Source organism: Acomys minous (assembly GCF_964271855.1).
Source record: "Acomys minous genome assembly, chromosome: 3".
Classification (NCBI taxonomy): domain Eukaryota; kingdom Metazoa; phylum Chordata; class Mammalia; order Rodentia; family Muridae; genus Acomys; species Acomys minous.
Genome location: NC_140485.1, coordinates 126,064,414 through 126,087,260, shown reverse-complemented (window position 1 = coordinate 126,087,260; position 22,847 = coordinate 126,064,414). Strand labels below are relative to the sequence as shown.

Here is a 22,847-nt window from a genome sequence, read left to right as displayed (position 1 = left end):
CAAATGAAATGTATGTAAAATAGCACTAAGAAAATGGTCACCCACGTCCCCTGAATGGGGAGACCTGGTGGCACTCAGAGGAAGGATAGCAGGCTACCAAGAAGAGACTTGATACCCTAGGCGCATATACAGGGAGAGGAAGTCCCCCTCAGTAACAGTTATAGGGGAGGGAAATAAAGGGAAAATGGGAGGGAGGGAGGAATGGGAGGATACAAGGGAGGGGATAACCATTGAGATGTAATATGAATAAATTAATAAAATTTAAAAATTAAAAAAAAATTAAAAATTAAAATAAATAAATAAATAAAATGGTCACTGTAACAGATGCCCCCAGATGTTTTGTGCAAAATTACTGGTATGTCTAATTTTTAAAGTCCTGCCCTAATCTCCCTGGGGAGTCATTAATATATCATACAGCACATGTACCATGTGGAAGACAGAGGAAAAGTCAATTCTGAAATATATCAAATCCTAAGGGCTTTGTTTTAGGGGTATCAGTAATCAAACCTAGGGCCTCATACATGATAGACAAGCACTCTATCACCCAGCTGCGCCCATAATCCCAGTTCCAAGAGTTTTGGAAAGGAATTAAGGGTCTATGCCGGCCCCAAGTTGAAAGAGGTTGTCAGCTCACTGGTCAACCAAGTACAGTTTTACAGGCTAGATTCTCATCAACATCGAAGACTTGTCATCGGTACATTATGGCCATCTCTGAGCACAGCAGTGGCTCAACCCTGAGAGAGGTTAGAATAGGTGCCCTAGCCTCTCCTGGCCAGTGACTGGGGGGTAGGGGGGGAGGGGAAGGGAGGGAACCACCAGGCTAGTCAGAGGGGGAATGCCGTAGGACTGCACTGTCTCCCCACAAGGAATGGAGCCTTCAGGTACAGTCTTATGACTTGTGTAGCTGCTTTTCATTTCTAGATTGTTCAAAGTGAATCTAGCACTCACTCCCAGGGCTGGCTCCCTCAGGTCTGGGCAGACTGCCATGGAATGGCAAGGGCCACGCCAAGATTTTGGTGTTCTTGTCTTAAGCTGTTGAAAACCCTGAGCTAAATAAGTGACTATCCACCAGGCTTCTTCCTTTTCCCTTCCTTCCCTGTACTTCTATTTTAAAGTGACACACCATTTAATTTCAAAGTTATGCTACTCTGGGTGGATAAATAAATAATATGCATACTATAAATAAGTATGAATATTAATGAAATGAAAACATTAGGAAAGTGACTCCATTTGACAACGGACTCGATAATTTTTCTTTGTGAGACAAGAAAGAACCCTTGCAATAAACCCTGTGTGTTAGAGGCCCTGCTCCTGACCCCTTCGTCCTCTTCTTCCCCTTTTTTTCCCCTGAGACAGGATGTAGCCTTGGCCATCCTGGACTCACTCTGTATCCCAGGCTGGCCTCGAACTCACAGAGATCTGCCTGCCTCTGCCTCCCAAGTGCAGGGTTTAAAGGCGTGCGCCACCACAACCCAGCTCCTTCTTCCCCTTCTTGACCCAGAGAGATCTCAGAATCTAGGAGACACACGGACCCAGGCCCAAGCACACAATCCCAGACACCTCCTTCTACAGCACAGACTCCTGCTCTGCGATCTCTGCCCTGTGCTCACTGGCCAAGGCTAGACCACAGCAATGCTTGCAAGTGCTGGTTTTTATTTGTTCTTTGTTTTGTTTTGCTTTGCTTTGCTTTAGAATGGCCTCACTACGTAGCCCTGGCCAACCTGAAATTTACCTGACTCTGCCTCCCACGTGCTAGAATTAAAGGTGTGTAATACCACATCAGTCTTACAAGTGACGTAGGGATGGAGAACATAGAAGTTGAAGCAGGCGAGCACAGGTAGGTACAAAGCCCCTCCTATAACAGAACTGAGCCACCAAGGGAGAGCAAATCTGGACTCCTGGAGCCAGCTCCCCCGTTGCCATGCTCAGGCACAGGACTTCCATGAGCTGTCCCTTCATCACACCCGCCTCACTGACTAGAAAGTATTTTTGCTATTTTCCATTCTCCCCTTCTTTGTTAGCATCAGAAATCCTGTCTTCTGCAACAGGAGTAAAACATGTGACAGTTTTAACTCAGCACATGGCCCTCTTGCCACAAGCCACACTCCTCGACTTCCCTGTGAGTACGCTGCAGCCGACAGCCACAGCATATCCCTTCAAAAGGGAAATGCCTGCTATCTTTCTTTCTTTCTTTCTTTTTCAAATTTCCCTTCTTCCCTTTTCATGGACAGAGTTGAAGGATTCGAGAAGAGGACAGAACCCTGGAGCTGGAGAGATGGCTCAGTGGTTAAGAGCACTTACCATTCTTCCGGAGAACTCCTGGTCCCCAGCTCCCATTTTCGGTGGCTCACAACCACCTGTCAGCAGACCCAACTCCCTTTTTAAAACACACATGTGGTGCACATGAACTCACGTAGGCACACATACATACACATAAACAAAAATATAAGTCAGTTTTGTGTTTGTTTTGTTTGTTTGTTTGTTTGTTTGTTTTAAGAAAGAAGGAATCATTCTTTCCTTTCTGCTGGGTGCCAGCTACTTGCGGTTGAAATGGGCAAGTTCATGAAACCTGGGAAAGTGGTGCTGGTCCTGGCTGGATGCTACTCCGGACACAAAGCCATCATCATGAAGAAAATTGGTGATGCCACCTGAGATCACCCTTACAGCCATGCCCTGGTGGCTGAAATTGACCGTTCTCTCCGAAAAGTGACAACTGCTATAGGCAAGAAGAAAATTGCCAGGAGGCCAAAGATCAAGTCCTTTGTGAAAATTTATAACTACAATTACTTCATGCCTAACAGGTACACTATAGACATACCCTTGGACAAGACTGTTGTCAACAAGGATGTCTTTAGAGACCCAGCCCTAAAATGTAAAGCCAGGCGGGAGGCCAAGGTCAAGTTTGAGGAATGATAAAGACAGAGAAGAACAAATGGTTATTCCAGAAGCTTCCCTTTTATGTATAATTTCATTTCCATCATTAAAAATTAAAAAGAAAGAAAGAAGAAAGGAAAGAAAAAAGAAAAAAAGGCCGGGTGGTGGTGGTGCAAGCCTTTAATCCCAGCACTTGGGAGGCAGAGGAGGCGGATCGCTGTGAGTTTGAGGCCAGCCTGGCCTACAAAGTGAGTACAGGACGGCCAAGGCTACACAGAGAAACCCTATCTTGAAAAAAGCCAAAAACAAAAGAAAGACAGTAAGAAAGAAGGACCCCTGACTCCTAAGAGACCCTGCAGAGCGCAGCCTCCTCTACACCCGACACTCACCAAATCTGACAAATGAGGTAAGAAAAATGAACTGGAATTTTATTTGAGCCACTGTATTTCAAAGTTTCCTCGTCACACAGTTTAAAATCTGTCTACCTAGCGCATTTGCATATGATCTAAATAAACCACTTTTAAGTTAAATTTAGCAAGTGATATAGGAATATCAGATAACTGAATCAAGTACCCCACTTCATCAAGTAAAAAGGAAAACACAAAACAAGACAGTAGAGGAGAGGTACTGTGGGAGGTACTCATAATATCAAAAGTCCTTCCAGAAAAAAAATACATCAAGTAAGTAACAGAAGAAAAAGATAAAAGATTTCATATGCAAATTAGCCACAGCATCCAAAGTCCAGAAAGTGAACTGAACATGCTTAGCCTCCTTAGATGCTGTTCCAATGTAAAGGGATCCAAAACACAAAGGAGGGGCCCAGAGTGGCGGCACCTGCCTATGACCCAGCACCCTGGGGACAAAAGAAGGACATGCTGAGTTGGAGGGCAGTGTGAGCTACATGGCAAGACCCTGGCTCAAAACAAAACAATAACAAATCTAGATGTATCAGGTGTGTTTAAGAAATCAAAGCATGGGTTTAGAAGTGAAGTGGATAAATATCCTTGCTTCAAAGCAAGAGGACCTAAGTTCAAATCACATAAGAAGACAGGAATAAAGGAGAGGCTGGAGACAGGTCTCAAAGGATCGGGAGCTTGCTTAAGTCCTCAAACTGAGGACCCACCAACTTTGACCCTCAGAACCCACAAAAAAGTGAGAGAACAAACCCCATGAAGTTGTCCTCTGACCTCACACATGTGCCATAGCACCCCACCAAAGCATGTGCATGCACGCACAGGCACACATGGACACACACACACATACATACACACACACACACACACACACACACACACATATAAAGTAATAAATAAAATTTTAAAAACCATTTTAACAATCCAGATATGGCTGTGTTTACTTACAACCTCAACACTGGGTGACAGAGACAGGCAGACCCCAAGAGGTAGGTAGTCAGACAGCCAGCAAAACAGGAAGCTTTCTGTTGACTGAAAGAACCCATGTCAAGGCAATAAGATGGAGAGAGAATAAGGAAGATGCCAGCATCCTGCTGCAGCCTCGGCAAGCACTAGCACACACACCCACACACTCACATGCATACACCAGCACACACACACACATACATGCACCAGCACACACACACACACACACACACACACACACACTCACATGCATGCACCAGCACACACACACACACACTCACATGCATGCACCACACACACACACATACATGCACCAGCACACACATCCACACACTCACATGCATACACCATGCACACCAAAGCCACACATTTTAGCCAGCACATCACTCTCCTTCCTGCCCAAAAAGGAAGAATGCGCTCCTGCCACTGTAATGTTCTCTTGAGTTCACAGGGTCAAGAGATCCTGGATGTCACTGGAGGTCACACGGTGGCTGGAAGTAAAGGAGAAAGTCAGAGCTAAACAGACTATTCCAAAAGAGAAATGAGGGAAGCTGCCGAGATTCACAAATAAGTAGAGAAAAAGACCATGAGAATTCACTGGAAAGGGCTGAACACACACCCTCAGCTAAGACATTCCCAAGCAGTGGAAAGGCAGCCAGGTGCCAGATAAGCTGTCCCACCCCCAGGACAAGCCCTCGGCTCTCACAAGTCTCAAATCCAACTGGGGGGATCTTGGTGACACAGTGATCCCTCCAGTGAGAAGCAATGGCGAGAAATCCCATTTTGGCACTCTGTCACAGCTGAGCACCACCTCCAGAGAGAGCTACCCTGGAGGCCTGAGAACATGGAGCAATTCCTGGTAAGGGAGTTTCAAGTTGGTCCCCCACAGGCCCAGCTCATGGGCTGGCCCAGGGAGACAGTTGTAGAGAGAGGAAGGGGCCCCTTTCTGAGGGGCTGTAAGGTACAGCTGGCAGGAGGCTGGCAGAATAACTCAGCTGATAGCTCTGAGGCTGAGGTCACAGGCGGGTCAGTCTCTGGAGCCAGCTATCTACCAGCCACTGCTGCAGAGCCCAGGGACTCTGAGGTGGCGGTGACATTGCTTGTTTCGGTGTCATCCCTTCAGCAGGAAGATCAGGACTTCAAGGGAAGTCTTCAAAGTAGGAAGTCACGGGGCATCCTGAGGACACGGACTTTGACCATGAGTCATGACCAAGCCACAGCTCCTATCAGTGAAATGTCTGTGGTATATAAAGTCAGAGCCTGATACTGGGGAGCTAGGTTCATTGCTTCCCTTTCTTGGGAACAGTCATCAGGTGGGCATCAGGTGACAAAGTAGCACAAAAGGACTGTCAACAAGGAAAGAGCTGAGCCCCACACAGAAGGCCTTGACACGGAAACAATTGTTACACATATGAAAGCTCCTGCTCCATTAATCTGGAATCAGGGATCCACTACCGCACGCTAAAAACAAAACAGGGACTCAGTCTGCATTTTAATTTGACAGATTTGACTTCCATTTCATGTTTGTCCAAGGAGTGTGTTTAATTTAATTTTGCTATGAAATATAATCACTAATAATATGCAATAAATGTTTCCTTGAAAAAACTAAACGAACAGTAAAAAAATTTTAAAAAGTACAAAGTTAGACACTGCAGGTGTAGAGAAGGAATGTAGTTGCTTTTTCATACACTCTCAAAATTTAGGAAGCAGCCCTTGGCTAGAAGGCTAGGCACCCAGTAGGTATAATCCAGGGGATGTGGGGACGGTAAGAAACCCACCCAGCACAAACACTAACAATCTTGTGGCTAGCAGAGAGCATGAGTTCATAAAAAAGAAAAGCTGCCGACCTGAAGGAAGCAGACCCATAGCCGCTCCACAGTCATCACCCACAGAAACCAGAAGAAACAGTCAACAGGCGCAGCTGGCATGGCCACCTGGCCCGCGCACAGAACTTACCTTCCGGTTTTCGAGCTCTGTCAAGGAAATTGCTCCAGTGCTTAATTCTTTCCTGTGGGTCCTAATTTTCCTTTTGCCTCTCGAGATGCTCTTTCCTTTCTACAACACTTTCAAGAGTATTTCTGCAATATTACATATTTTTCACAAATTTCGTTTCCAAATTTTATTCTATATGCATTCATATAATTCTGTCTGCAATATTTTAAGGGCAATCTTTTTTCTTTTCTTTAGTTTTTTGTTTGTTTGGTTTTAATTTTGTTAGTTGTTGTTATTTCCTCTTCTTTTTCTCTGTTTTGTTTTTTGAGGCAAAGTTTCTCTGTGTAGACTTGGCTATCCTGGACTTGCTTTGTAGACCAGGCTGGCCTGGAACGCACAGAAATCTACCTGCCTCTGCCTCCCAAGTGCAGGAATTAAAGGCGTGTACCACCACTGCCTGGCCTTTTTCTCTGTTTTGTCCCATTTCTTCCTTTTATTTTTCCCTTCCACTTACAGTAGTATTGTAACCTGAACATATTGAGTTTTTTTATTTCTTACTCTTACATCTAAGCAATTTTATATTTGAACATTTTCATTATTGGGAAACTTTTTCTTCTTTCTTTTTTGCTTTTCTTTATTGTCTCGAATAACTTCTTCTTTTCCCCTCTCCCACATAATGTCCTCCACTGGACTTCTTGAGTATTTATGATAATTGATGACTCTGCCAGGAAGCTCTGGGAACTGATAAACATGTCCAACAAAGTGGCGGAACCTAGAACAACATGCCTAGTAGCTTTTTTATATCCTAATAACAAACTTACACACACACACACACACACTAAACAGATGTTTGAAAAGCAATTTTTTTTAAGTACCAAGGAAGACAAGAGCAATGACTCACTCAATAAAGTTCTTGCCTTATAAGCTTAAGACCCTTAGCTTGCTCACTAAAAGGGGGGTGGGGTGGGGGTGGGAGAAAAAACTAGAGAGGGAAGGGGAGGAGGAGAATGAGGAGGAGGAAGAGAAGGAAAGGCAGACATGGTAGCACACACCCATAGTAGCAGCAGAGTATACCAGTTAGCAACAGGCAGAGACCCCCGAGGTTCCCAGGCCAGCTAGCCTCCTAAGTGATATTCTGCCGGCGAAAGGCTTCATTTCCAAAAGCACAGGTGGGCAGCCCCAAAAGAACAACACCCCAGGTTCTCCTCAGGCCTCCGCGAGCTGAAGACATTAGAAGATAAAGCAAGATGCTAGTGAGCTGGCAGAGCTGATACCAGAAAAATGACTGTATTAGTGAAAATGGTCTCCAGATGTGATGTAATCCCTCTCAGTTTCAGTAACAGTCTCCGCATAAGTAGAAAATGCAATCATAAAATGTATATGGATGCACACAAGACCGCAAATAGACAAAACAATCTTAAAGTACAGTGCTGGAGGTATCACAGTAATTGAGCTGAAATTATATCACAATGCCACGTAGTTACAAAGCCAGACATATAGACTGCTAGAACAGAGTGGAAGGCCCAGAAACAAACAAGACAGCCATAGTCACCTCATGGTCAACAAAGCTGTCAGAAACACATAATGGTGAAAAGATGGCCTCTTAAAAATTGATGCTTGGCTTTTTCTTCCGGTCCCAGGCTCTTTGGAAGCCGAGGGCTACCATGCAGACATGGCCAAGTCCAAGAACCACACCACACACAACCAGTCTCTCAAATGGCACAGAAATGGCATCAAGAAACCCTGGTCACAAAGATATGAATCTCTTAAAGAAACTGACCCCAAGTTCCTGAGGAACATGCGCTTTGCCAAGAAAGACAACAAGAAAGGCCTGAAGAAGACGCAGGCAAACAACGCAAAGGCAATAAGTGCGATGCAGAGGCCAATAAAGCCCCTGTGAAGTCTACAGCTGTTAAGCCCAAGATGCCAAAGGGCCCAGCCGCACACTCAGGTGGCTTGCTTTCATCGCTCATCCCAGGCTTGGGAAGCAGACTCAAAGCTACATGGCCAAGGGTCGTAGGCTCTGCCAACCAAAGCCCAAGGTTCAAGCCAAGGCAGAGGCCACAGCTCCAGTGAAGGCCCAGGCTTCAGCCCCAGCTGAGGCTCCCAAGGGTGCCCAGGCCCCTTGGAAGGCCACAGAGAAAAGGCTTCTGCCAACGTGAAGACAAACAGACTGGTGTGACACACCTACCTATTTACAGATAATCAGTGTCCTATGCTGTTTTTACAAATAAATCTGAGGCAAGATCTGTAATCGGAGAAAAACTGTCACCACTGTACTAAATAGACATCTTTGGAGTTTTTTGTTGTTCGGTTGGTTTGGTTTTTTTGTTTGCGGTGTTTTTCTGTTTTGTTTTGTTTTGTTGTTTTTTGGTTTTTGTTTTCTTCTTCTTCTTCTTCTTCTTCTTCTTCTTCTTCTTCTTCTTCTTCTTCTTCTTCTTCTTCTTTTCCGAGACAGAGTTTCTCTGTGACTAACTGTCCTGGGCTCACTCTGTAGACCAGGCTGTCCTCAAACTCACAGTGATCCACCTGCCTCTGCCTCTGCCTCCCAAGTGCTGAGATTAAAGGTGTGCGCCACCACGCCCAGCTTGTTTGCCTTTTTAAGACAGTGTCTCACTGGCTGGCCTAGAACTCACACTGTAGGCCAGGCTGGCCTCCGACTCACAGAGATACACCTGCCTCTGCCTCCCAAGTGCTGGTGTTAAAAGCACACATCACACTATCATCACGCCATCACACAGGGTGGTGGTGGCACATGCCTCTAAATCCCAGCACTTGGGGGAGGGGGCAGAGGCAGGAGGATCTCTGTGAGTTTAAAGCAAGCTTAGTCTACAGAGAGAGTTACTGGATAGCTGAGACTACATAGAGATGCCGTGTCTCCAAAAAAAAAAAAAAAAAGCATGCATCACCATGCCTGGCCAAATGGTGATGCCAAATAAAAACTGAGTAAAATCTTAGACGAAAGGGCAATGTTAGAAAAGGCAGGATGGCTGGCAACCACTGACACCCTCCCAATACACTGGTTCAGTCCTCACTCCATGTCTGGCTGCTGAGAAAAGCAGCGAGTGAGCCAGCCGCAGCATCTGGGAGGCTCAGCCAAAGCTTTACATAAAGCAAATCAATCAGTATACAAAGACCCTATAAAGATCTATCTGGTATTTGTCTCAGGGATTGCATACTTGTTAAAATAAATAAAAATGGCAATTTGTATGTTCACTCAACATTTATATTTATATTATGAGCACACTCTGAGTGCCAAGAGCTTCTTCATACTAGGGATCAAACCAGATGCAACGCCTTCCCTGCTGCAGTCTGTATTCTAATGAACAGACACAGTCAGCACATGTGCCTGTGGGAAAAAAGGAAACAAGGTACCATGGTGGAGGATGCTGTACTAGGCAAAGTTTGGTGTTTTAAACTGGTAGCCAGGCAAGTCTCCAAAGATGGAGTTAGTTAGTCACAGAGATGGAAAAGTAAACAGGAAAACTCCCTGAACTGGGAGATACCTACTTATACACCTCAAGGTCTTTAATGTTTATTAGAAATACAGTGGAGACTCATTGGAGAGCTGTATGGCTTGGTCTACTTCTCCTCTGAGAAAGATCACTTTACCATGGGGTTGAGAGCAGCTTTAGTGAGCCATCTTGTCAAATTTCCATTGTTATAAGAGCTTACCCAAGGCTGCATAATTTACAAAGCAGAAAGGTTTATATAACTCACAGTCAAGAGCTATATAAAAAGAGTATGGCACTGATATCTGCTGAGCATCTGGTAAGGGCTTTCTGGTTCCATCCTGGCCCGGTTAGGGGCACTACTCTCCATCATGAGAAAGAATAGGCACACCAAAGAGAACTCCATGTAACAAAGTGAATGCAGTAACACAATCCACCCTAGGACAAACCATTACGTCACACACGGATGGATGAGTCTGTCTATGAAGACAGATGCTCATGATCATGTTACCTCCCAAGACCCACTTCAAAATACTGTCAGGGCATTGATCTGTGGTTTAAGTTTCACACGCGTGAAATTTAGAGGACAATTCAAATGACAGGATGAGCCAAAGAGAGAAACATGGATCTAAGTTGATGCTATTGAAAGACAAAGTAAGATGGTCACTGAGAAAGGACCCCTGGAGTTTGCAACACAGAGATCTTCAGTAACTTGGCAGCCTGATAGGGGTGACCCATGATCTATCTGTTAGGTTCTATCACAGAATGAAAAAGATATGAATGCAACTGTTGGTACATAAAGCTCTTAAATTATTTCTTGGGGCTGGAGAGATAGCTCAGTCTGCTCTTCCAAAGGTCCTGAGTTCAATTCCCAACACCCACATGGTGGCTCACAACCATTTATAGTAAGACCTGGTGCCCTCTTCTGGTGTGCAGGCGTACATACAGGAAAAACAAAAAATATTTTTTATTTTACTTATTTATTTTTTTCATTTATTTTTAGGTTTTTCAAGACAGGGTTTCTCTGTGAAACAGCCCTGGTTGTTTTGTAGACTGGGCTGGCCTTGAACTCACAGAGATCCACCTGTCTCTGCCTCCCAAGTGCTGGGATTAAAGGTGTGCGCCACCACACCTGCCTAAGAAATTTTTTCTTAAAGTACAGAGGTACAGTGGTAGCAGAAGGCACAGATAGGACCAAATGAACACCCATCAAGAGAAGAAAGAACAAATTTGTGTCCTGATGGAAATCACTAATGAGGGGATGTCAGGGAGGAAGACAAGAGGAGAAATAAACTAAGTAAAAGAGATGAAGATACCATGTTCAGAATGGGGTTAACCTTGGGTTTCGGCTAGTCCTGGTTAAGAACAGATAAAGCCTTAGAGAGAGGTTTGGCGTGAAGAAGATGGAGTCCTCTTCAGTTGCCTCCATTTTCTTAGGACAATAGTTGGCAGTGTCACCAGCTACACGTTGGCATGAGAAGGGTGAATCTTTGAGAATACAGTATGAAATAAGCATCCAGGAGAATGGGAAAGGTATTTAGCCAGGCAACACCACAGTGGTCACGACCAACCACTGTGGTCATGAATGGCACCTGGACCTAGAATCAGGGCTCTGTCTGTGATCCAACCACCTTCCACGGCAGGGAAGGTCATCCAGGAAGATGAAGAATTCGGTGCAACCATGGAACTGGCTTAACAGAGATGTGATGAAACAGAAAAGACAAGGAGGCGTATGGAAAGGAGGAACGTTGACGGTGGTAGGATCAATGTGTTGGCAATGCGTGTGGGCTCAGAGATCGCTGGAAATCTATGTTATGGGGAACAGAAGATGAGATACTTAAAATTCAGCGGATGAAATCATATGATGAAAGGTCAAACCCAGGATGAATCCACTAGAGTAAAAAAAAAAAAAAAAAACAAAGATGACAGAGAACATATCGTTGGAAGGATCGCCCAATGTTGATATTGAAATGAGTAAAACAAGAGTAAGTTTTAGAATGCAGCAGTGAGGCAGGACATAAAAATCCCTGAGAAATAGCAGTGACTAACAAAGGGAGTATTGTAGTGTGATTGTGAGATGACCCCTATTGGCTCATGCATGTGAACATTTGGTCCCCAGCTTGTGACGTTGTTTGGGAAGGTTGTGGAACCTTCGGCAAGTAGAGCCTCACTAAGGAAAGTAGGTCATTAGACGTGGGCCTCATTCCTAGCTGAGCCCCACTTCCTGGCCACGCTGTACTTCCTGAATAAGGGATTCAGTGTGACCACACAGCCTCCTACTCCTGCCATCTTGCCTTCCCTACCACGATGGGATGTACGTGTCTGGAACCAGAGACCAAAAACAAACAAACAAACAAACAAAAAACTTTTTTCCCTTAGGTTGCTTTGTCAGGGTATTCACAGTCACAATAAAGTAACACTGAGACAATGAACAACAGCCTTTGACTAACCTCTGCTGACCTCTGCTCAGGAACAAGCACAAGTAGAAGAGACCACAATTGACTGTGAGCACAGCGTGAGCAGACTCTCAGGAGGCAGCTTCCATGAGAGAGCTCATGTAATGGTCATTTAAAAGCGGCTTAAACCTTTGTTTAAGGGGTGGATAGGGTCTTTTGGGATGAGTGTACATCATTGGTCAGGGCCAGAGTGCTGGGGATGCCTCATTTGCATGAGGAATTCCAGGTGCTGCTAGACATTACCTTTTAAGGGCAAAGGAAGTTCAAACCTGGCTTAAGGGCTACTTGACTCAGGGGGCAAAGGTTGGGGCACGGGGTAGATGGGTGGGGGATGGGAGGAAGGTTGATCTTACTCCTGCTAATCTCAAAATGAGATTTCTGGGATTTGGACATGCTTCAACCCCACTCTTGCTCCAAGGCAGCTTCCCCCAGTCCCACAGCTCCCCAGTCTCACAGCTCCCCGGCCCCACATATAATCATGGGGGGCCAACCAGGAGATCTAGGCAACAAATGACGTGAGAAGCAAGGACACACTGCCTCACCTCCCCAGTGGCACGAATGTGTGAAGAATGAAGGCATACGAAAGACCATAATGACAAATAAGTTGATATTTTTATGAAACATCAGGGGGAAAAAAGGTATTTTTAATACCCATTCTACCAGAGCCTGATACAGCACAAGTGTCATTAATTAAAACATAAATAACTAAAACCTGAGCCAGCCTGTTAATTAATAATTTATGTCTGATTATTTGCCACTTTTAGCAAAAGGGAACAATTTGTCAACAAATAAAAATTCATTATATGCAAAACTGGGTCAAACAATATCACAAATTCTGTCCTTCAAACTCTGTGTCTACACCCCTTAGGCTGAACAAAGCAATGGCTGATTAGCTCCACGACATCAGAGCCCAGAGTAAGGCCCTGGACTTGGAGTGGCTGCAACGGTGTGAGTCAGTGAACTCATTGCCATCTGAGACTCCATCAGGAAAGACAGAAGTACCATGAACACAGAACCCCAATTGCACATCGTGCAACTTTCTGATGGATCGTAGATCTCCTCGAGGGATGCAAGCATAGTCCAGAGAGGTGGCGCACTGAGTAACAGCTCATGACACCAAGCCTGACAACCTGAGTTGGGTCCCCAGATCCACAAGTACGACAGAACCAACTCCCAAAAGCTGCCCTCTGACTTCCACACTTGTGGTATGGCACAAAGGTGTGTGTTTACACACACACACACACACACACACACACACACACACTAGATAATGCAATAAAACTAACTGTTCAGAACTGTGATCATTTTATAAAGGAAATGTGCACAAGCCAGAGTAGTAAAAGAAACTATATATTGCAAACATTTATTGACAAGCTCCGCCCTCCTCAACTCTACAATGAGCCTGCCTGCTGCCACACACTCCCCAACAACATAATCACAGACTCTAACCTTCTGGAACCATGAGCCTCAGTAAACTCTTTCTTTTATAAGTTACTTTGGTCTCCCTGTTCAGGATCTAAGCACCTGACACATAGCAAGATCAAGGTGACAAAATGCGATATATTTTGCCAAGCCAAAAACCTAGGTATCAGCAGCACACAGCCTATAACGATGGTACAAGCTTTGAAAGGGGAGCCTCTATTTTGCTTCAAAGTTAATGAACCACAGTTCCTGAGATGGTGGCTCACACAGCGTCCATTCAAGCTCGTCTGCTGGATAAAAGACTCTGGGAGGTGGAACTTTCCATCCAACAAGATAGAAACAGCCTCCTCCTGTTTCCATTCCCAAATGCTCCCCAGCAGAGCACAGGACGAAGGCATCTGTTAGCTGAATAATTATGACTTCAGTACATCCCAGCTTTATTGACTAAACTCCAATGACCTTTCCACTGCTTAATTATTCCCTAAATGAAAGGTATTTTTCAACATCTGCTCTCGATTTATTTTTAATTTGCATTTACTCCATCATCTCTACTGAAGCTGAAATCAGTAAGAGGACAACGTTATCTTCACAGTCATGTTAAACACCCCTAGTCTTCAATTAAGATGAGCTGAAACCATTTTCCCAACTTTTTTTTTTTCCTACAGATTTTGTTTTAGGTGTCCAAGGTGATTATTCCCACTTTAAAACGAGATTTTCGCTCTTTCTTCACTATCTTTGCAAAGAAATCTTGCTCTGTGTTGAATGAATAAACCATTTCCTCAATTTATCTGCTTTGTCCTAAAGTATATCCTATCTTCTAGAATACAGATAGGGGAAAGAAAGCTATACAAAAATCACTGAAACTTGATTTATTGTAAAGTTATGTACAAGCCAGGCCTGGCGGACAAGTCTATGAGCGTCACACTCAGGAGGCTGAGGCAGGAGGACCATGAAGCTGAAGCCAGTCTGGACATACAGCATGACCCCATTTCAGGCAACAGATATTTAAAAAGTAGGAGAGTTCAGTGCCCAGATCCATGTTAAAATGGACAGGCATGGTGGCCACCTATAATCCCAGCACTCAGGATGCAAAGACAAAGGATGTCCAAGGTGAACTACCTACCTAGACCAGCAAGAATTGGCAGGTTTCAGGTTCAGCCAGAGACCCTGAGTCCATAAACAAAGTTAGAGATTGATGGAGGAATACACCCCAACATCAACTCTGTGTCTTCAAGTTAATTAATTAAAATAAAGTTCATGCCATGGTGGTGGCATTCACACCGGGGCCTCGTGCATGCTGGGACCTTCTGCATGTGGGTGTCAACCAACCATACTCATAATCACTCCCCTACCGAACACCTCTGGAATCACTACCCAAATCCCCATCACCTCTAATCAACCATTTTCAAAACTCTTAACTGTTGCCTGCTTCCCTCCAGCACTGCACCCTTCTAAATGTATCTTTCATATTGCCAATCAAAATACCACCTTGACAAACAGTACACAGTGATCTAGGGAACCAGCTAAAAATCCTGTATTGTCCCCCATGTCCACTTTTGTCATCCCCTTTACCCCAACCACAGTCAACTACCAGCTACAGCATCGTTCCTTGTCCGCCACTGGGATGCCCTTTGCTGACTGTCCACATGGCTGACTTCTATGCATTCTTCAAGGCCCACCCCAACTTCCCTTTATAAGAACACTCTCCTGCCCAGCCCTGCCTCACCCTCACCCAGGCAAGAGGTCTGCCTCCCTCTTCCATGTTCCTTTCATACCAACTAGTTCTTATTCGGGGACACCAATTTGTGTTTTTCACCCCAATTAGCCAGAAGACACATTAAATGGGGAAATGTGCCTTATTCAAAGCTGAGCCCAGGAGCTAACAATGATGACTGGGCGTTGGTCATTGCTGAAGTGGGGGGGGGGGGTTGGGGGGGGTGGGGGGGGTGGGGCAGGATGCACAGAAGAAGGTCTAGTGTTTTTAAACCAGTGGGGAGTCCCCCCCAAAAAAACTTTACTGAGGACTCGCTGTGCGTGGAGATTTGGCTAAAGGCTGGCGTCTGAGAGTCAAAAGAGAAAAGCATATCCAAAAGCCCCGGAAGTCAAAAGTAGAAATACACAGGGAGCAAGAGGAAAACATGGACTAGGGAGAAATGATGCTTTCTGAGACAGGCTGATGTGTGAAGAGTGAAACTTCAGAACCGCATGCTGGGAGAGGGGGGGAGCAACATAGTGCAAGAGCCAAAACAAGTCCACTGGTTAGGCAGAGGAGGGCCATGGGTGGTTTTCATAGAACAACCTGGCCAGCCAGGCATGGTGGTGCCCATCTTTAATCCCAGCCCTCGGGAGGCAGAGGCAGACGGATCGCTGTGTGTTCCAGGCCAGCCTGGTTTACAAAGTGAGTCTAAGACAGCCAAGGCTACACAGAGAAACCTTGTCTTGAAAAACCAAAAAACAAAGAAACAAACAAAAAAGAAAAACCTAGCCACCTGCACCAAGGACTGGGGAACGAAGGGAAGGGCAATAAAATGCTATTAGGAAGACAGATGTTTTCAGACCTCCTTATGTGCCTCTTTTCAACATATACGCCCTTGGGTACTAGAAAGACACCTCTGGGGTCTAACACACCACGCACTCTGTGGGTGAGAGTGCTTGCAGAAGGGTCTGAGTTCAAATCCCAAGCAAGCACCCAAGTAAAAAGCCAAGCGTGGTCATGTGGAAGCACCTGGAACCATAGCACTTTGGAGGCAAAGATAAAAGGATCATTAGGGTTTTCTAGCTCTCAGTCAAGCTCTATATATTCAAAGAGATACCCTGCCTCAAAAGAATAAAGCAGAGGGGCACAGACAAAACCTAATGTCCTCCTCTGGTCTCAGTATACCTATGGGCCTGTGTACTCCCACATACATGGGCATACGGTACATAAACACACACACACACACACCATAGGACCTGCCTACCTCTAACCCTGAGTCCGTGAGAAAGCATTCGCAAGTGTGTGGTCTGCAGAACTCTATTCTCTGCTAACTCATAACAGCGTGGGTCTCCTGTAAACGTGTATGTAAGTTAAAATGCTCCACAGGGAGCTTTCTACATGAACAGTACTGACAGGAAAGTTCAATAAGTAAGGGTCTATCACACTACATGCTATGGAACTGAGCAGTGGCCGCACATTTGAGAAGACAGACCTTCTGTTTTTCTTTGCTTTCTGTTGCTGTGGTAAACACCATGGCCGGAAGCTACTTTGGGAAGAAAGGGCTTATTTCAACTTACTCCATGAAGGGTAAGCAGGGCAGGAACTCAAGGCAGGAACATGGAGGCAGGAACTAAAGCAGAGACTATACAGGAACACTGCTTACTAGCTTGCTGTCCTTGGCTTGCTCAGCTACCTTTCTCAAACAGCCAGGGGCGGGGCTACCTCCCCAAGGCTGGCACTGCCCATAGTAAGCTGGGCTCTCCTACATCAATTAGCAATTAAGAAAACGCCCCACAGACATGCCCCTGGGGTCAACTGGATGAAGGCAATTCTTCAACTGAGATTCTCTCTACCCAGGTATGTCTAGGTTTGGGTCAAGTTGGCCAACACTATGTTTGAGGCCCCTCTACGTCTACATTCTGCAGAATGGCATCCTCTAACCACTTGCAGAGACTACAAAACGCACAGAGAGCTGGATTCATGACCTCACTGCAAGCTAGGCTCTGGGGGTAAGACTGGGGATATTCCACACTATGTAAATTCAGCAACATCCTCTCAGTTCTGAGTCAATATATTTACACTGTAAATTTCAAAAGTCAGTATAATTTCACATAAGATATGACAACACTTCACTGACAACCAGATCATCTATCACTTGGAACCCAATTTTGCTTATAAAGTTGTTTGGGATAGATTTTTATTAGACCTATTTTGTGATCTCTCTGGTTTTTTGTTTGTTTGGTTGGTTGGTTTGAGTTTTTTGTTTGTTTGTTTTTGTTTTTCAAGACAGGGTTTCTCTGTTTAGCCTTGGCTATCCTAGACTCACTTTGTAGATCAGGGTAGCCTTGAACTCACAGCAATCTGCATGCCTCTGCCTCCCAAGTGCTGGGATTAAAGGCGTGCGTCACCACTTTCCCGGCTTGGTCTCTCTGTTTTAAGCAAATCTAAATATGGTTTTTCTTAAGTGAGTTGTTAAAACTTGCCCCACTCGTCAATGTAGCCCACGTCTGCACAGAAATTCTCTGTCCCGTCACAGACTGGCAGCAAGCTACTCAGGACCTGCTCAAGTGCCCTTCTGTCTATCTGCCTGAAACTGCCCAGGAAATGGCTCCCATTAAATTCGGGGAGTATGGGGAGAGGGGTGCTCAAATTCCACACAAAGGCTTTGACAAAGTGATCACTATCTTAAAGGACCTTGAAGAACTGACATTGCTTATTGACCTTTTCAAAGAAGTTTTAAAAAACTCTAGCTTGGGGGCTGGAGAGATGGCTCAGAGGTTAAAAGCACTGTCTGGTTCTTCCAGAGGTCCTGAGTTCAATTCCCAGCAACCACATGGTGGCTCACAACCATCTATAATGTGATCTGATGCCCTCTTCTGGCCTGAAGGGGTACAAGCAGACAGAGCACTGTATATGTAATAAATAAATAAATGTTTAAAAAAAAAAAAAAACGCTAGCTCAGTGGTATTCTTGCAGAGGTCCTCAAGAGATTCGGGGTTTGGTTTGGTTTAACTCAGTATGGCTCTCTAAACATAAAGCTATTCTGAGCCTTCTGGGATGTTCTTGTAGATCCCTAAGAAACATGCTACCATGATTATAATCCATGTAACTTCTCCTTCACTTTATGTTTACGGGTGCATGGGTGGTTTCGCATGCATGTATATCTATGCAGTGTGTTCATGCCATGCCCACAAAGGCCAGAAGAAGGCATCAGATTCCCTAGGTCTGGAGTTACCGGTAATTGTGAACCACCACATGGGTGCTTGGAATCAAACCCAGGTCCTCCAGAAGGGTGGTCAATGCTCTTAACCACTGTGCCATCTCTCCAGTCCCCTTATAACTCTTTAATTCTCCTTTGACATACAAGCCACCTTTTTTTTTTTTTTTAATCACTGTTTTTTGGGGGAAAAGTTGTTTTGTTGATTTGTTGGTTTTTCAAAACAGTGTTTCTCTGTGTAGCCTTGGCTGTCCTGGACTCACTTTGTAGACCAAGACAGCCTCAAATTTACAGAGATCCACTTGCCGCTGAGTGCTGGGATTACAGGTGTACACCACCACACCCGGCTCAAATTTACTGGTTTTGAAAGAATGAGAGACAGCTTCATTTCAATGGAAGCAGACACAGAAAACAGAAGTGCTAATCACCACCTACTTAGCCTTTAAGAAGCAGGAAGGGAAATGCATAGCGTTTTTCTCTGAGCTGAGCATGTCAGGAAGAGAAAATTGGGAAAGTAGCACAAAGCATAAATGTGAAGAATTTTTCCCACATTACAAATCACAAACACATCGTTTTTGGAAATAATGTTTAAATGTATATATTATATTATATCAGATCATATCATATATGGGCTGAAGATGTAGCTCAGTTGGTAGAGCGCTTGCCTAGCCCACCTGAGGCCCTGGGTGAGGTCCCCAGAACTACATAAACCAGGCATGTTGGCATACATTTGTCATCTCAGTACGCTGGACAGCCCAGGCTATGTGACGCCATGTTTCATGTCTCCAAAGAAAAAAAAAAGAAAAAGAGGGGGTAAGAGTGTGGGGGAGTGGGGGGGAGACAGACAGACAGCTAGCCAGCAATACAAACCCCAATACTTGGAAGGCAAAGGCAGAGGGATCTCTGTGAATTTGAGACCAGAACAGTCTACAGAGCAAATTCCAGGGCAGCCTGATAGAAGAATTTCACTACCCTGAGGTATGACTAAGGAGCTGATGAGGAAACCCCACGTGGCCACTCAGCATTTGGGTGGGACATTCTAGTCCAAATGCCACAGGACTCGAGGCAGCATCTGTCACCACTCCCCTGACCCACTTTCCTGTGTTCTACCTCCTCTCAGCATAGCCCAAATTCCAATGGATGAGGCATCAAAAAACAAAAGTCTGATATTACGAAAACCATTAGCTTTTAAAACTGTTTACCAGGAAACGTTTCTAAGTAAAAACAAACACTTGACTCTCACTTTTCCTCCCTCCGGGGAATTCAGGCCACTCTCCCTTTAAGGCTGGGACTCCCAAACCAGCCTTTTTCACTGGCTAAGCCAAGGCTCTAGGAAGGAAAAACCCTCAGGGCTTATGGAAATTCCTGAGTCAGAATCCAGGAGGACTCAGACACTCAGCCCGGAGCTCAAAGCCCAGCATTCAAAAATAAAGGAACGTGCATAAGGCTATGTAATTACAGAACTAACTTTAAATAATGAGATTCACAAGTGGCCTAGATGGGCTATATCACTCTCAAAAATATATCTACTCCACCATTTTCTTCACATAAATATTATAGAACAAAAGCATAGTAAGAAAACAAAGCTTTTTTAATTTGCAGATCTGCGGAGTATTGGTGCTACTTCTGAAAGGGCAGGAAACAAGGCTGTCCATCCCAGGTTTCATCACTTCAGATACACGGGTAGCAAGTCCTATTTTTAACTAGATTTCTCTGCTATGACTGTCTTGAATTTCTCCATCCCCACCCCTCACCCCCCCACACACACTTTCCCCTCCCCCTCCCCTCCCTCCCCCTCCACCTCAAGACTCAATCTTTCTTTTTTTAATATTTATTTATTTATTATTATGTATACAGTGCTCTGCCTGCATGTACACCTGCAGGCCAGACGAGGGCATCAGATCACATTATAGATGGTTATGAGCCACCATGTGGTTGGTGGGAATTGAACTCAGGACCATCTGGAGGAGCACTGGTACCCTTAACCTCTGAGCCATCTCTCCAGCCCTAGACTCAGTCTCACTGCATGACCCTGGCTGACCTGAAACTCATTTTGTAGACGTGGCTGGTGTCAATCTTAAGGAGATCCACCTGCCTCGGCCTCCAGATTCAAGAATGAAAGGCATGCCACCACACCCTGCTCAGGGTCTTATTCTTTGGGAGGAAAAAAAATGTTTTGTGACAGAACTTAAGGGTTACAATGATTGAACTGGACACAAAATATTGCTTAGTCAGCCGCACACCAAAAGAAATAAAAATACTCATACAGAATAGGCTACTTTTGTGTTTGCTGTGTCAGTGAGCCCAACTGATTTATCATCCTCCTCCTCCTCCTCCTCCTCCTCCTCCTCTTCTTCCTCCTCCTCCTCTTCCTCCTCCTTTTCCTTCTGTTTAATATAAGAAATTAGATTTCCTGGCTGGCAAGATGCCTCAACAGTTAAAGACCCTTAACCATAGCCAAGTCGAATCACCAGTGTTATATCTCTAGAACCCACACTGTGAGAGGAAAGAACCAGTTCCTACGATTTGTCTTCTGACCTGTATATGGGGGCATACACACACACAGAGAGAGAGAGAGAGAGAGAGAGAGAGAGAGAGAGAGAGAGAGAGAGAGAGTGCAAAATAAATGTTAAGAAAATCATTTTAAAAAATAATATAACAAAAAAATAATAATATAACAAAGCTTGAGTTTCAACTCTGGTAAGAAAGAGGCTGTACCACACCAGGCCAGTATCTCAGATGCCACACGAGCATAGGAGAACAACTCACTCGCCAGCTGTGCCACAAAAGGCAGCCTCTGCAAAAGCAGCTCCATGGGGCAGACCCAGACCTCAGGGATCTGATCATTCAAAGACACAAGGGCAAGAAGCACAGAACTCCGAGGAAGCCCTAAGTGTCATCTGTGCCCTGGATTTGACAAGTGTAACCCTGAGTGTGGAGGAAGCAAAGGCGAAAGGAAGGAAACATGATCTCCAAGGCTGGGTCTCCGAGCCATCATCTCTAATAGAGCAAATCTCTATTACACTGTTTAGCTCAGTCAGTAAAGTGCTTGCCTTGCAAGCATGTGGACCTCAGTTGGACCCCAAAAACCTATGAAAAACAAAAGATGCCAGGTATGATGGTGTGCTTATAATTCCAAAACCAAGGAGACAGAGACAGGTGGGTCCCTGGTGCTCAACGGCCAGACTTCCAGGGGCCAGCCAGAGCTCCCATCCAGTGAGACCTTCTTTAACAAAAAAATGTTCAAAGCTCCTGAGGAACAGCACCCAAGTTTGGTCTCTATGCCCTCACACATGCGTACATATACATAGACATAAACTTACACTGGCTCACCTTCCAGCTATTGAGTGGGGCATGCCTCTGATTAAGCAGCTTTAATTAAAAAATAAATAAATAAATAAATAAATATCCAAACAACAACACAGTCAATGCTTATTTCTCCACATGGTACAAAAGGGGAGGGAATCTAGCAACCTGCATCCCACTCTCCAGTGCTTTAGATTAATTTTTAACTAGTGTTTACAATTGCCTACATGATCTTTCATGTTCCCATGTTCCCAGGAAAACCCTCATATCAGCATCTAGTTCAAACTTCTGGGTTCAAATAAGGTTCAACCAAATTGGGTTTTCCGTCCTGTCTAGATAATGAACACACTGCCTCTGTTAGAATAGCTCCCAGCCATTCACAATTTCCAGTCACGAACCGATTTCCACTACAGCGTTCCCAGACACAGACCCACTTCGTGAAAATCCTATTGGCGCAGACAAGTCTTAGGATGGCTCCTCCTCAGCCTCACGTAACAGAGTTGAGTTTCTACCAGGGTCTCTGCCTGTCCTCTACCTCAAGTCCCAAGAGATTGTGGGAAGAAACAAAACAAAACAAAACAAAATAAAAAATAAAAAAAATTAAAAAATTAAAAAAACAAGTCTGATTAAAGGCTTCCCCTTCAAAGCACGTATATTCTAGCTGAGGAAAGCTTCAGGAAGAGCAATGAATTGCTTTTCATAGTCTCTTCACAGATGCTATTTTAAATGTAAAAAAAGAAAGAAAGAAAAAAAACCTTAAAAGCAGACCATTCACTCCTTAAATCTATCTTAGCCACTGTGTTGTCTGAAGAGCGCCTTCTGGAAGGTCAGCGGAGAGGGCAACCCTCCTCATCCTTTCCCTCACACTGGACCTTGTTGGGCAGCTAGAAATTTACCTCAGATAGTGCATAGCATATTTTCAGGAAGCTTGCTATAATGTAACAACACCGTTTAGCCATCAGTAGGCTTGTTATAATGTAACACTGTTTAAGCATCAGTAAAGGAATTTGCTTTCTTTTAGGTTGAAAGGCCCCTCCGCCCTCCCCCAGCACGTCTCAAGCTGCTCTTTCCACAGCACAGTTACCTCTGGGCACCAGATCAGGCTCTACCCTG

At 44.7% G+C, this 22,847-nt stretch overlaps 1 protein-coding gene and 2 pseudogenes across 4 annotated transcripts in view; 2 read left to right on the top strand and 1 right to left on the bottom strand.

Annotated features, from left to right (window-relative positions):
- UTRN (utrophin) overlaps positions 1 to 22,847 on the bottom strand; it is a 490,767-nt gene that overhangs the window by 451,534 nt on the left and 16,386 nt on the right. The gene's annotated exons all lie outside the window — the stretch shown is intronic.
- LOC311593303 (large ribosomal subunit protein eL27-like) lies at positions 2,364 to 2,966 on the top strand (annotated as a pseudogene). The gene has a single exon. The product of its transcript is annotated as a large ribosomal subunit protein eL27-like (transcript).
- Positions 7,003 to 11,375, top strand: LOC311594882 (large ribosomal subunit protein eL29-like; annotated as a pseudogene). The gene has a single exon. The product of its transcript is annotated as a large ribosomal subunit protein eL29-like (transcript).